Source organism: Staurois parvus, unplaced genomic scaffold (assembly GCF_062004578.1).
Source record: "Staurois parvus isolate SC_StPar_1 unplaced genomic scaffold, SC_StPar_1.0 ptg000821l, whole genome shotgun sequence".
Lineage (NCBI taxonomy): Eukaryota > Metazoa > Chordata > Amphibia > Anura > Ranidae > Staurois > Staurois parvus.
Genome location: NW_028318617.1, coordinates 290,001 through 301,198, shown reverse-complemented (window position 1 = coordinate 301,198; position 11,198 = coordinate 290,001). Strand labels below are relative to the sequence as shown.

Here is an 11,198-nt window from a genome sequence, read left to right as displayed (position 1 = left end):
TCTTCTGCCTGCCGCTCTGCACTGTCTGCTCCGCTGTTACTGACCCGGCCCGTCTGACCACGCATACCTCTTCACGTCTGGCTCTCACCTGCTCTACGCCATTGGCTTCCGCCTCTACCACAGCTGGTGTTCCTCGGGGGTCACGACCTGGTCTCAGGCTGCTTCAAGTCCATCCCCACCATCAGGGGCTCTGGTGAACCAGCAGACTGAGGCTTAGACTCCGCGCCCTGGGGGATTCCGGCCAGTGGGCTGCTAGAGGTACCGCCAGTCGGTCGCTGACAAACAGCCTACCAAACGAGACATATTCAAGTGAAGATTGCATAATGCCACCTTATCACCTGTCAATCACCGCAGTCCTTACCACATGTGTTAATTATCTGGTATTCACCCTAGTCACTACCTCTCTTTGATATCAGCCTCCTGGAACACCGTAACAGAATAAGCGCAAATTTTTAAAATCTTTTCTTCCAATTTTTATAGAGGATCCCTAATGTGCAAAACTTTAAAACTACTTTACTTTTATATCTTCTCACCAGTTTCCTGAGATGTAGAAGCTGACACTTCTACTACACTGTCATGTCAGATAGCATGGCCCCTGGACTTTTGCATTAGGGATGGGAGAGAACGTTTCCTTTAGATAACTTTAATGGCAGCGTTGAATCCCAGAGATCACAGATGTCCATTAAGTACACATCAGAGATGCTACAAAGGTAAGGCATTTCATAATGCATTAAAATGACACCATTTTCATGTGATCTTACCCGCCGTATGTGATGACAGGAGTCGGGCTTCCGGTAGGCACTCCGAGGATATCAGGAATCATGTCTCCATTAAAGCTGAATGAGCCAAAGAAAAACAACATTAACAGAGTGGAGTGGCTTCAGATTTGCCTGAAGAAAGTCTGACAACCAGAGCATACCATAGATGTGTCTGGTTCCAGAATCAGAAGGAAAATCAGTTACGACCTCATGCACAATGGACGTTTTTAATGGTGATTTTAGGGGCGTCTGGTGTTTTTTTCTTTTTTTTTTTCCTTTAAACGTCCCTGCATGTTAGCCTTTGTATCCATGCACACAATGGTGTTTAGAAGCAGAAACAAAACCCACAGCCAGCAAGCCCAAGAGCAGAAGCGTTCTGGTAGTAAAAATGCGTCTAGATGCATCTAAATGCGCATTAATGCAAGGCGTGTTTAGAGATTAGGCATTAAAGTATAACGAAAGGCAAAACTTTTTTTCTAGTTTTGGATAGAGTGGAGAGGGATTAGAACACTTGTCAGTTTTTATTGCTGTCTGTGCCCCAGTTAGGCAGCTTCGCCCTATTTGTCCCGTTTACCTTTATCATTAAAAGTGAAAAGTAAAATAAAAATTTCAAATTTTAGGTTGTCCCTAGAAAAGTAATAGAGGGGAAATCTTCCAATGGGGACACTAACCCGGGGGTCCCCAAGGAATTCCCTTAATTTGCAGGTATTTCCTTTCACTTCCTGTTTGACTATGGGACAGGAAGTAAAAGGAAATTTCCGCAATGGGACACCGATGGTGAAAAAAAAAATTGAGAGGGGTTATAACCCTCCCTTGCTCTATCCAAAATGAAAAAAAAAGTTTTGCCTATAGTTCTACTTTTAATTCCTTTCAATGGTCAGGATAAAATACTATACTGGATAATAAAAATGAACGCTCAAGCGCTCGACGCGTTTAAACATGCCGAAAACGCGTTGCAGGCTTTTACAAGTATACTACAAAATCCATCAGCACCAAAATGAGTGTAAAATAATTTCAAATATATAATGCTGCTACTCTTTAGTGATCCCACTAATAACACAAATAAGAAAAAAGAAAAATAGCGCAGAAAATATATACATAATATAAATCAACTGACAAAAAAAGGAAAAAAAAGAAAACATTTTAATTTGGTGCAGAAATGTGATAGTCCCACTCCAAAAGTAGGTAGAATTCAATATACTTGATCAGATACAATCTTCTTCCAAAAACAAGAGACCCTGACCCGTGTTCACACCCGTTGTGTTATTCACACACACCGCACTCACCAGAAATAGGTAAATGGAATGCCTTTATGTTATAAAATCAATACATCAGGGATTCACAATGGAACTCAGATCAGCCTCCACCTCCAGGCCAGGCAGAAATCGTTAAATGGAATGCCTGTCTCCTCACACATGGACACCACTAGTCCCCGCTGTCCTCTAACACTCCATATTTTTTTTTTGTTTTAAGTCCGCAAACGTGCAAACTAGAACGAAAAAACCCGTAAGTGTTCACAAAAAAGTGCAAAACACCACACAAAAAGTGCACTTAGGGGTGTGCTTTGTCCTACCCCCGAAAGGGTTGGATCACTCGCCTGATCCCCCGGGGCACGAAGCTCCTGACGGGGACAAGGTTCCCATTTGGTCCTCCTGGCCAAAAGGCCTGGTGGACCACCGTTCCTTATGTCGAGCTGAAGCCAGCCACACAGTACTTGGTCAGGGGGCTCTCCCGAAGAGAAAACCCCCTAGGGACAGGGGAGGAAGGAACCAAAAGGCCACACATCCTCCCCCTAGACTTCAGGGCAGGCCCGAGGACCCACACCCTCCATCCTGTGAAAAAAACACACACATAAGTAAAAAGTGACAAACGTGGGAGTGAAAAATAAATAAAATAAATAAATAAATATATATATAAAAAGTAAAAAAGTGGCCGTGCCAAATTGTGCACTGACCAGGCCCTGAGGCCTGTAGCAAAAATTGCCCAGAACTTAGCCAAAAGGCCCGGTCCTAGAGGCGCAGTGCAAAAAGTGTTTAAACTCAGTGACCATATGCTCTTTCACAACGTGGGGTCCCACCCCCAAGTGCTACTCAGAGCACCCCTGAGGCGACTACTCAGGGGGCACTGTGTTTGCGGACTCTCTGCCTTCCCAGCCCCTGGCCAGACAAGGTAGGTCCGTCCAAATCAGGAGGTACTGGGTCCTTCTGGTCTCCTCGGGGGAATTACTCACGGGTCCCAGCTTAACTCGTGGGCGCCACGCTTTCTGTCCCCCCGGTACTAGCCGTCCAGACCCCCATCATACCAGTGAGGGTACTATACAACAGCCATCCCCGCAAAGCTAGAATGGCCGGGATCACCCTCACTGGACACTGATAAGAACAGATACTACACTTGATCTTAGCCAAAAGGCCGAGAAGCGATTACCGCTACCACTCCATATTACCCGGCATGCTCCTCTCCGCAGTGTGGCCAGCACTTCCTTCTTCCCAGCGTGCCTGGAGGTGGAGGCAGTTTCTGCACCTCGAAGCAGGGTTATGGACATCGCTTTGGTCTTGATGACATCAGTACTCTAGACTGGTGGGAGCATGGTGGTGCAGAAACTGCAGGGATGGGTCTAGCTCCAGGGAGAAGCAGAGGACCGGCTAAGTAAATCTTCTTGTTTTTTTCCACTAGGCAGGAATGAGCAAGTATGTGCACAGCCCCACAAGGGATCATTCTTTATTTGCCTGGAGTTGGGCTTAACCCTAGGTTCAAATCTGTGCGGGTGGTGCCGCTGCGGATCCGCATGAAAATCCGTGCAGCTGCACCACCCACACAGAAGAATGCAGACCTTCGGGTGGGTGCCATTAGTTCTAATGGTACGCCGCCCGCACTGGAAAACGCAACCGTACTGGGAACCTCGGCTGTGTTTTCCAAAGAAGTGCAGGGACTTCTTCCCTGCGTGTCACTGCCACGGGAGTCCATTCAAATGAATAGGCTCTCGTGCCCGTGCAAAAAACGCGGCCCACATGGCACCATAGGTGTGAACCGGGGGTGAAGTATAATGTTTATAATGGGAACAAAAGTATGGAAGGTTCATAGAGAGCATCACAGTTAGTTTACAGCAAGTCATACTTATAAAGAGACATACTTACTCCATTATAAGGGGCTCATCTGAATAGGTGCCGTTTAGTTGAGACTTTTGATTTTGAGCTAAAAAAAAAAAAAAAAAAAAAAAGCAACTATAAAATCATACAGACTTGATTGCTAATAAATGATGGAACTGACTGATCTGGTAATGAACTAAGCATGGAGGCATTGATATTACATAGTTGTTGGTGACATTGGTTAGTCTTAGCATTGAATCCTTAACATTAGCTTTGCTGCTCTCAGAGATATTTCATAGACTTTTGAATTCAGTGGCATTTTCCTCTTATTGTTGGTGGAAATGATCTTTAAAGAGAAGTAAACTATTGTAGAAATACATGCGTCCTTCGTATTCTTTCTGAATCTTAGTGTGCTTTGTGTATTTCTCTCAGATCCATGCAGTAATCAAGCGTGACACTTCCTGTAATAAAGACCACTCACTGCTGCTCTCCCTACTTGTGAGGGGTGACTGGTCTTATCTCCAGGCCCCTCCCACAACTCTGCTCTCTGCGCAGGCTATGCACAGCACAGTGATGATCTCACTGCTATTTTTTCAAAGTAATAGTTTGATATTGGTATCCTATGTGGCTATAGAGACCACATGACCCACTGCCAGTGACTGATCATAGGAGATCATATGACCCATTCCCAGAGACAGCCATTCGGACTACATGAATGATTCCTAGTGACAGCTACTGAGAGATCGAATGACCCAACCTTAGTGTCAGCTACAGAGAGATCACATGACCCATCCCTAGTGACAGCTACAAAGAGATCGCATGACCCATCCCTAGTGACAGCTACAGAGAGATCACATGACCCATCCCTAGTGTCAGCTACAAAGAGATCGCATGACCCATCCCTAGTGACAGCTACAGAGAGATCACATGACCCATCCCTAGTGTCAGCTACAGAGAAATCACATGACCCATCCCTAGTGACAGCTACAAAGAGATCACATGACCCATCCCTAGTGACAGCTACAAAGAGATTGCATGACCCATCCCTAGTGACAGCTACAGAGGGATCACATGACCCATCCCTAGTGACAGCTACAAAGAGATTGCATGACCCATCCCTAGTGTCAGCTACAGAGAGATCGCATGACCCATCCCTAGTGACAGCTACAGAGAGATCACATGACCCATCCCTAGTGACAGCTACAGAGAGATCACATGACCCATCCCTAGTGACAGCTACAGAGGGATCACATGACCCATCCCTAGTGACAGCTACAGAGGGATCACATGACCCAACCTTAGTGTCAGCTACAGAGAGATCACATGACCCATCCCTAGTGACAGCTACAGAGAGATCGCATGACCCATCCCTAGTGACAGCTACAGAGAGATCGCATGACCCATCCCTAGTGACAGCTACAGAGAGATCACATGACCCATCCCTAGTGACAGCTACAGAGAGATCACATGACCCATCCCTAGTGACAGCTACAAAGAGATCACATGACCCATCCCTAGTGACAGCTACAAAGAGATCGCATGACCCATCCCTAGTGACAGCTACAAAGAGATCGCATGACCCATCCCTAGTGACAGCTACAAAGAGATCGCATGACCCATCCCTAGTGACAGCTACAAAGAGATTGCATGACCCATCCCTAGTGACAGCTACAAAGAGATCGCATGACCCATCCCTAGTGACAGCTACAGAGGGATCACATGACCCATCCCTAGTGACAGCTACAAAGAGATTGCATGACCCATCCCTAGTGACAGCTACAGAGAGATCGCATGACCCATCCCTAGTGACAGCTACAGAGAGATCACATGACCCATCCCTAGTGACAGCTACAGAGAGATCACATGACCCATCCCTAGTGACAGCTACTAAAAGATTGTATGACCCAACCAGGGGCGGACTGACCATTTGGAAACTCGGGCACTGCCCGAGGGCCCGGGGTCAGTAGAGGGCCCCATGAGATGCCCCTGGTACCTTTTTCATAGGCTTTTTTGAGTTTGGGCAAGGACACAGGGGCCCCATGATCCCCTATAGCCCGAGGGCCCCATGAGTTGTCAGTCCGCCCCTGGACCCAACCCTAGTGACATCTACTAAAAGATTTTATGACCCAACCCTAGTGATAGCTACAAAGAGATCACATGACCCAACCCTAGCGACAGCTACAGAGAGATCACATGACCCAACCCTAGTGACAGCTACAGAGAGATCACATGACCCATCCCTAGGGACAGCTACAGAGAGATCAAATGACCCAACCCTAGTTACATCTGAGAGACCACATGACCCAGTCCCAGTGACAGCTACTGAGACATTACATAATCCAGTCCCAGTGACAGCCAATGAGACATCATATAACCCATTCCCGTGACAGTCACCGAGATATCACATGACCCAGTCCCAGTGACAGTCACCGAGACATCACATGACCCAGTCCCAGTGACAGCTACTGAGACATTACATAATCCAGTCCCAGTGACAGCCCAATGAGAGATCACATAACCCATTCCCGTGACAGTCACCGAGATATCACATGACCCAGTCCCAGTGACAGCTACTGAGACATTACATAATCCAGTCCCAGTGACAGCCAATGAGAGATCACATAACCCATTCCCGTGACAGTCACCGAGATATCACATGACCCAGTCCCAGTGACAGTCACCGAGACATCACATGACCCAGTCCCAGTGAGAGCTACTGAGACATCCTATTTCTTGCCTCAGTACATCCTCTACATTGGCATATGATAGTAGGGGTACACAGAAATCAATAGCGCCTGTTCCATCAACTGAAAGCTAATCAATTTCCCATTTCAGTTCAGCAGACCCTTCTGTTGCCTTTCTACAGCATACGCAAGGTGATTTCCACAATTATTCTCCATGTATTAAAATTCCAGAGACGAGCCCCGGAGCCGGTGCCGTCACATCACCTCATTAGAATTGGTAAGCCTCGCCTTCCTTTCATTAGATCTGACAAGGCCTGTTCCAGAGACAAAACCGCACCGCTCCCCACCAGCACAAATCTATTTGTTTTTCTGCAAGCAGAGCACGGTCGTGTTTAAAATAAAAAACACACAAAGAGAAAATCCTGGCGACGTGCCTTGAGCGCAATTCGCCAACAAATACCGTGCCGGAACCCGTACCGATCCTAACCCCACAATGTAACACCCAGGTGTCCAGCCTGTGGCCTGGGGGTAGCATGCAACCTTTCGGCACTTATTGTGTGGCCCTCGGGCCCTTGTAGTGCTTTCCATATCTTGGCGATTACTCAACCCAGCAAGGGAAGAATATACTTTAGCATGTCTGGTTGGGTTTCTTTCATACGATATTACTTTTTCCCGTGCTGTCCATCTCTTTTCTTTTTTGCGGTTTTCCCCTCTGATCTTTTAGAATAGATTTTGCTGAGAGGAATATCAAATGTGGTTTGGGTGATTTTTAAAGAAGCACGAAGAGGAACAAATGCGGAAGCAATGATTAGTAAAGGGGCTGTAATAGTGATCTCCAGCAGTCTCATGTAATCTGTCTCCAGTCTAGGAGTGTCTCCAGAAATCTCTCACCATCTTCTGTAGTATGTCCGTAGTCTCTGACCATCTCCTGCAACATGCCTACAGCCTCCGACCATCTCCTGAAACATGCCTACAGCCTCCGACCATCTCCTGCAACATGCCTACAGCCTTTGACCATCTCCTGCAACATGCCTACAGCCTCCGACCATCTCCTGCAACATGCCTACAGCCTCCGACCATCTCCTGCAACATGCCTACAGCCTCCGACCATCTCCTGCAACATGTCTACAGCCTCCGACCATCTCCTGCAACATGTCTACAGCCTCCGACCATCTCCTGCAACATCTCTACAGCCTCCGACCATTTCCTGCAACATGCCTACAGTCTCCGACCATCTCCTGCGACATGCCTACAGCCTCCGACCATCTCCCGCGACATGCCTACAGCCTCCGACCATCTCCCGCGACATGCCTACAGCCTCCGACCATCTCCCGCGACATGTCTACAGCCTCCGACCATCTCCCGCGACATGTCTACAGCCTCCGACCATCTCCCGCGACATGTCTACAGCCTCCGACCATCTCCCGCGACATGTCTACAGCCTCCGACCATCTCCCGCGACATGTCTACAGCCTCCGACCATCTCCCGCGACATGTCTACAGCCTCCGACCATCTCCCGCGACATGTCTACAGCCTCCGACCATCTCCCGCGACATGTCTACAGCCTCCGACCATCTCCCGCGACATGTCTACAGCCTCCGACTATCTCCTGTGACATGACAACAGCCTCCGACCATCTCCCGCAACATGCCTACAGCCTCCGACCATCTCCTGCAACATGTCTACAGCCTCCGACCATCTCCCGCGACATGTCTACAGCCTCCGACCATCTCCCGCGACATGTCTACAGCCTCCGACCATCTCCCGCAACATGCCTACAGCCTCCGACCATCTCCTGCAACATGTCTACAGCCTCCGACCATCTCCCGCAACATGTCTACAGCCTCCGACCATCTCCTGCAACATGCCTACAGCCTCCGACCATCTCCTGCAACATGCCTACAGCCTCCGACCACCCTGTAGTACTTATATGGCAATAAATTTATGCGCTGCCACATACAGATCTAAAAATGGGATAAGCTGCTAACACCGAGCTGTGTGGCACACTACAGAATAAAATATAAAATAATGGTGCCAAGCTCTATCATGTGTGTTAGTAAAAATAATGCAAAACAGCGCTGTGAATAAATTAGAATTAAGTGCCAAACTATTCATTACAATTACTAAGTTATGTTGGATCCCCAACTTAATCCTGAAATTAACCAAATGATAGTAGCAATAGTGTAAAATACGGTGTAGATCAATAAATAAATCAACGTAAGCGTGCATAATCACCACATTATATAGCATAATACCCCCCCCCCCCCCCCAAAAAAAAAATTGCTCTATCATCTACTAATTATAGATCATCATGTCCTAAATACAAGGTGCAACTCATATGAAAAATGCATATATTATAAGTGAATTATATGAATAATGTCCACCGCATTAAAGGAAATCCATGCGCATCAAAAGGTGAATTAATCTTCAATCCAAAACCTAATAAAATGTCCAGTGTGATAGATCTGAAACCGTCCTCCACCAAAGCGAGGAGTGGTCGCTCACATTCATACAGGTCAAATCTGTTATATCTCCAGGCGTTAGGTACTGCTCTTTCTCCACTCACAAGCCGCTCCTATGGGTACTCGCTGATCACTGCTGGTAATCAGGAGGTACTCATGAGAAATTGTGACAAAGATCCCACACTCCAAAGACATGCTGGGAGGTGAATTGGCTCCTGTCTATATTGTCCCTAGTATGTGTATGTATGAATGTGAGTTAGGGACCTTAGATTGTACGCACCTTGAGGGTTAGGGACCTTAGATTGTACACCCCTTGAGGGTTAGGGACTGATGTGAATGTACAATATATATGTAAAGTGCTGCGTACATTGATGGCGCTATATAAGTACATGAAATAAATAATAAGATCGCGCATATTATATATTTCAAATCAATCATTTATTAATCACTTCCAGTCCGGACACTTTCCCCCCCTTCCAGTCCGGACACTTTCACCCCCTTCCAGTCCGGACACTTTCCCCCCCTTCCAGTCCGGACACTTTCCCCCCCTTCCAGTCCGGACACTTTCACCCCCTTCCAGTCCGGACACTTTCACCCCCTTCCAGTCCGGACACTTTCACCCCCTTCCAGTCCGGACACTTTCACCCCCTTCCAGTCCGGACACTTTCACCCCCTTCCAGTCCGGACACTTTCACCCCCTTCCAGTCCGGACACTTTCCCCCCCTTCCAGTCCGGACACTTTCACCCCCTTCCAGTCCGGACACTTTCACCCCCTTCCAGTCCGGACACTTTCACCCCCTTCCAGTCCGGACACTTTCACCCCCTTCCAGTCCGGACACTTTCACCCCCTTCCAGTCCGGACACTTTCACCCCCTTCCAGTCCGGACACTTTCACCCCCTTCCAGTCCGGACACTTTCACCCCCTTCCAGTCCGGACACTTTCCCCCCTTCCAGTCCGGACACTTTCACCCCCTTCCAGTCCGGACACTTTCCCCCCCTTCCAGTCCGGACACTTTCCCCCCCTTCCAGTCCGGACACTTTCCCCCCCTTCCAGTCCGGACACTTTCACCCCCTTCCAGTCCGGACACTTTCCCCCCCTTCCAGTCCGGACACTTTCCCCCCCTTCCAGTCCGGACACTTTCCCCCCTTCCAGTCCGGACACTTTCCCCCCTTCCAGTCCGGACACTTTCACCCCCTTCCAGTCCGGACACTTTCACCCCCTTACAGTCCAGGCCAATTTTCAGCTTTCAGCGCTATCACACTTTGAATGACAATTGCGCGGTCGGGCAAAACTGTACCCATATGAATTTTTTAGCATTTTTTTGAGACAGATAAAGCTTTATTTTGGTGGCATTTATTCACTGCTGGGATTTTTCTTTTTTTTGCTATGTAAATGAAAATGTCCAAAAATTTTTAAAAAAGTGTTTCTTACAAAATTTTGCAAATAAATAGTATTTCATCATAAATCTTGGCCAAAATGTATTCAGTTATCTTTTTAGTGAAAAAAAAATAACCCAAACTAGTTTATAACCAAAATTATAAATTTTAAACATTTAGTTTTACATTTTTATTTTTTTTTTATATTATTTATGTTTTTTGGTGTTTTTTTTTACATACTGTCACCCTAGCTGTACAGTGTCACCATGGTGACACTGAACTACTTGTGGGGGGTGACGAAGATTTTTTTTTAAAGGCTGTAAAAGCAATCATTTCTCCTTTTCTCTGGCTGCATTCTTGCAGCCATTGAGAAATACTGTGAGAGCTGTGATTGGTCACAGCTTGTCACATGGTACAAGGCTGTTGTGAATAGCCCTGTACCATGTGATCTCTGTGATCATTCACAGATTTCACACGTAGTAAGCAATGATGTCAGAAGTGACATCTTGCTTACTACTCTGCATGTGATCACTGATTGGCCAATCAGTGATCACATGATCGGGACCTCGCACAGAGGTCCCGTCTGATGATCGGTGTTCCACTGTGTCCGGAGGACACAGCAGGCACCGGATCGCGGTGCTGGGCGCTTCCAGGGAGCGCGCACAAGCAGGGGGCGGGGAGGCCGTTTATAATCAGCAACCTGACCCTGCACTGTCACCGTCCGCCCGTTTATATAAAACAGCCGGACAGGAGGTGGTTAAATAAAAAATGCCACAGAAGTAGTAAAAAATAGGCGCAATATGAGTTCCACAGAGATGTAAACTGATTAT

The 11,198-nt window shown here is 47.3% G+C and overlaps 1 pseudogene; it reads right to left on the bottom strand.

The window, feature by feature from the left end:
• Positions 1 to 3,063: 3,063 nt before the first annotated feature.
• LOC149443947 (U2 spliceosomal RNA) lies at positions 3,064 to 3,179 on the bottom strand (annotated as a pseudogene).
• Between the last annotated feature and the right edge of the window lie 8,019 nt (positions 3,180 to 11,198).